The following is a 5,126-nucleotide window of genomic DNA, read 5'->3' as shown; positions in this document are numbered from 1 at the left end:
GAACCGGAGGAAGCGGCTCAGTCTCCAGGTTTTATTTTATTGTTGTTGCTAAGCTCTCAGAAACACCCGGGATGATGCCAACAACCTCTGAGCATCAGTAGATGGGTGCTGGAATGTCGAATGTGCTGGGATGGAGCACACTGTGTTGGCAATACCATACATGTCGGGGACGTGAGGGGAAGAGCCAGCCAGGACCATGCAGGCGTGTAACGAGAAGTTATTTTTGTAACTGAGATTATGTGGGAGAGCACAGCAATTTGTAAAGGACAGCCTAGAAGTACGGTGCCAAAAGAGCATCTCGTAACAATGAGCCGAGCTTATCTGACTTTGCAAGGGCATTTTTGGTACTACAGCAAACAGTATTCCTCTGCTTATCATCTTTGCTGGTTCATTTTAGTTGTCATTTTTACGTTACTATAGGCTATCTTCGCTAATGTTTGATTTATAGGTGTTTCCAAAATCTAATACTGCAGATCTAATCTAACTTGCAGAAGTCTTATTACGACATAATGTGTGATATGTGTAGTTTCAGGCACGGTAATCTGGCATAGTGGCTTGAGAATGGTATCTGTTGGTTTATTTACTGGGGAAAAAAATGGAAACAGCTGACAAACTTTTCAGATTCATCAAGATTTATTCTCTCAATCCGATAAGCTGTGAGTATTGCTGCACTATAAGGACTTGTTTCATCTCTTTGCCAATAGACAGTGCTAACACATAGAGATATTTTATTCGATGTGCGTACGGAGGCAGAAAAACCCTTTCTAACAGAGGATGTTAAAGACCCAGCAAACAAAGTACCGTAATCCAATAAAAATGGCTTTCATTGAGCAGCTGTTTACAGATGCCTACGCCGGTTCTCGTAATTTTTCCAGGCTGCCCTGAGCTGGATTTGGCTCTTCTCGCAGCGGCAGCAAACTGCCGTATCAGCAAACAGCAGCTCATGACCGAGTGCCGCTGGGAGTACGGAGAGCCTCGGGTGCTCGCACCGAGTCTGAGAGGGCTGCTGGGCAAGAAACGTCGGACGATGCATCGGTTACCTGGCGGGCAGCTGCAGGAATAATTGGCGTAGCCTTCTTCGCCTGGTCTTTCTATAAATTTTAAAAAGGTTTATCCATCTACTGCATCAGGTCGCTGCCAATATTTAGAGATATAACTCTGGTTCTGGGGAAAGCTGTTACGTGATGAAAACTTTTAATTATACAGAGTTTTATCCAGGCTTCAACTGGATGTTGTGCAATAAAATTCCCGTTTCTCAGGGAATTACTCTTCTCCTGGTCTCTTCTGCAACTTTTTTCTGTTCAGCGTTTGCTCTTTCTTCACCATAAATGCCGTCTGTCACTTTGTATCTCCTTAAAAGACCTTTCTCAAGCTATGTTAAAATGATGACTTTGAGGGACTTTTCTCAATATTCTCAGAATAATTTCAATCTAAAAGACGATTAAAAAAGAGGATAGAAAACCCAAAGGCAAAATCATAACTGAATTTAAGACAGACTATGAAAGTCGTTATTTGTATGTGGGAAGTAAAAAGGTTGAAGATGATGAAATGGGTCTCTCTGAATGCAATTAATACTTGCATTGCACTTTTGCCATTATTATTGCAGTTAACATTAGGCAATAAAAATAAGAGCCGTAATTAGCAGGTGATTGAAAAGTATTTTTTTCAAACATGAAGCAATTTTCTCTCTTGTTGTTACACATAAGAAACCAAAAGCCTTACCAGAGAAGGTCTCATTTATGCAGGGAAACCTCCTCTTTACTCTGTGCACGCTGATGCCACTCTTATTTCTTGCCTCGCAGCCAGTTTTGACACCTGGAAAGGCACCGCTCCACAATGGCAGCGGTGCGGGTGTTCAGGCGGAAAGGTGCTCGTGGGGACGGGTGGGTGCCGGCACCTTTGGCCGTGCCCTTGGTAGAGCTGGTGTCTGTGGGTCCTGCGATGCTCTGGGGTGTGCACGACTCCGCGATGCTCTGGGACGCGCGTGTCCCCGTGGGTTCTGCAGTGCTCCGGGACACGCGTGGCTCTGTACAAATCACGCTTTGGGGTGTGCAGGGATCTACACGTGTAACCGAGCCCTGATTGAGGCAGGGATCACCAATGATCACATCCTGAGCACAGCAGGGGTCCTCCGTGGGGGTCTCGAGCACCTCGAGGGTACAGGGCTCCGCAGATGAGATAGAGTACTGCAAGGGGATGTTTTCCATGCAGGTTCCAGCTGTCTCAGGGATGCAGGGATCCACTGGTGAGATTTCTTGCTGGAGGGGGAAGGTCTCCACGCACGTCCCAGCTGTATCAGGGGGGCAAAGCTCCACCGTCGGGATTATGTTCTGGAGGGGGAAGGTCTTCACACAGATCCCAGCTGTCTCGAGGGTGCAGGGATCCATTGCTGAGGTTGACTGCTGCACCGGGAAGGTTTCCGTGCAGGTTCCAGCTGTCTCAGGGATGCAGGGATCCACTGGTGAGATTTCTTGCTGGAGGGAGAAGGTCTCCATGCATGTCCCAGCTGCGTCCAGGGGACAAAGCTCCACCGTCGGGATTATATGCTGGAGGGGGAAGGTCTTCACACAGGTCCCAGCTGTCTCAGGGGTGCAGGGATCCATTGCTGAGGTTGGCTGCTGCACCGGGAAGGTTTCCACGTAGGTTCCAGCTGTCTCAGGGATGCAGGGATCCACTGGCGAGATTGCATGCTGGAGGGGGAAGGTCTCCACGAACATCCCAACTGTCTCAGAGGTGCAGGGCTCTGCTGGTGAGGCTGTGGGCTGGAACGGGAAGCTGGTCCCTCCCTTACTTTGAGGGGGTTCGCAGGGGATGGCTGCTGGGCACACGCTGGCACCCACATATGGAGGTGTGCAGGGGTCCTGGGCAGCCGTGTGCTCAGGGTAGCAGGCATCCCCGGGCACGGGGACAGCAGGAGGTGGGCAACTGGTCTCAACCAGAGGGCAAGCATCCAGGCAGGTGGCTGCACCCTGACATGGGCAGGGCTCTACCTGAGAAGTCTGCTCAGGACAGGGGTCCATGTCCTGCCCGGGGCAGGCGTCCAGCTCCACCACGGCACAATGTGATGGGGAAGGGTCGGTGTGCGCAGCCTCCCCCGTGCAGGTGGGAGGGGGCAGGCAGGGCAGCTTGCACTGGGAAGACATCTTTCTGCACTGTTGGCAAGCCTGAAAGAAAAAGAGTAATTTGGTGTCTACTCACCCAAAGTATCCGACTTTTCATTTTCTTGGCTGGTGACTTCTTCAGTAAGATGGTAGCTGTTTATGCCACAATTTGGTCGTGAGGTAAGGAATAGAGAGAAAATTTGCTGCCCTTTTTTTTTTTTTATTTTCCTAAATTCTACAACCACTTCTTATGAAAAGAAGTTTGGTCATTCTGTTTTCCTGTATAAACTCCTAAACTCGGCTTTTCTTATTAAAATCTGTTTTCAGCCAAATAATTTCACCCGAGCAGCGTTTATTTTTGTGCAGATAGCGTCCTAAACTCGGCTTTTCTTATTAAAATCTATTTTCAGCCAAATAATTCAACCTGAGCAGCATTTATTTTTGTGCAGATAGCAGTGGATGTGATTAACATTTTCAGCAGGTTTATAAACTTCAAGTTAATCTCCTCCATTTTCCAGATGTTTTTTCCTTGGCCTGAAAACTCCCTGGCAGGAAAACACCCGTCTTGCAGCGGCTGCAAGAGGTGCAGCTATCACTGTCCTGCCTTCACCATGGCTAAAAGCAGCAACAGGCTAGACGGGTAAAAGAAAGACGTGGTTATTCAGGTTTACGGTGAGTCTAGGCGGTCTTACCTGGGACCTTGGCTGCTACCGTACGCGTTGCTGCAGTCAGTTTGCCGCTTCGACGATAACTACATGCACGGCAGTTTCGGCTCCTGCCTGCCGCGTAGGCACTCGGCAAACAAGATTTATCCCTCTAAATCCAGCGTTGAGACAAGAGGAAGCATTTTGCAGAGCATCCACGGGAATTACAGCCAAGTAAGTGCGAAGGAAGAAGATCATTACTCTTTCGAACCCTTATCACCACGGAGGCGTGAGAGCCAGTAAACAATTTCCCTCATGCAGCTGGTAGCGGTAATCTATTTCAGCACGTAGTAGGAAAATTAACACCAGCGATAGGCTTAGATCTGTACAATCCCAAAGATACTCACCCAGCTCAGTATCAGCAAATAAAGACGGCGAGCAGACACGGCAACTTTAACCTGGGATCTGCCTTGTATATTCAAGGACCTGGCCTCTGGAGATGAGATGCCCCAGGCACACAGACAAGCTACTCTTTGCTAACCCAGACCTGCTCCACCTCTGCCCTGTGATGGATTATTTGACTAATTATTTTTAATGGAAACCGGCTATTTCCGTGGCTGTAGCATAACCTCAAGTGAGCAAAATAGGTTGTGAATTCACGTGTCCTTCCAGTGGGTCTGACGCCAGAGAAGAATTTGGGAAATGAATGGACTCTCGGCTTGCTCTCAAATAGTCGGCCAGTCATGGGCCAGTTTTTCTGTGACGATAAAACGTCCTCCAGCCCAACACATCATGTGGGCCATTAAAGACAGGATGGAATGTGATGTGGGATTCTTTTATTTTTAGCTACATCTGACCTCTTTTTGTCACTGCCACCGTCCTGTACAGATGTGGTGCTGCTGGTGGTCGTGTCCTGACGTGCTTCTGGAAACTCTTATATCATCACTAGTCTGGTGATATTTTGCGTTTTCTCCTAAAGCTCTGACTCAAATAACATAACACAACTCCATCGCCATGATGGTGCCTTTATTCTCATGCAGGTACACCCCTGAAGAGCAGGTGGGTGATAGGAGGAGTGACCACCACCCTTTTCCCTTCAGCCCACTGGTTTACCAAAGTCAGCTATGTAATACTAAGGGTTAATTCAAATCACTGTTATCAGCAGCAAACTGGCAACCCAAGTGGTCACGCATCCCAAATTTATTTATTTCGACTTAAATAAACAAAAGCCGCTACACTGGACACCGCCGTGCTCAGCAGCATGGACACGCACATTTAAAGGGAATAGCATGCAGACACAAGAACACACCTTCGTCTCCAGATGATGTTATGTCCTCGTCTATGCGTGCAAGTAGTACTGCTTCAATCCTTTTGTCACCAA

Source organism: Cariama cristata, unplaced genomic scaffold (genome assembly GCF_000690535.1).
Source record: "Cariama cristata isolate BGI_N322 unplaced genomic scaffold, ASM69053v1 scaffold6837, whole genome shotgun sequence".
Classification (NCBI taxonomy): Eukaryota; Metazoa; Chordata; class Aves; order Cariamiformes; family Cariamidae; genus Cariama; species Cariama cristata.
This window is presented reverse-complemented; position numbering follows the sequence as displayed.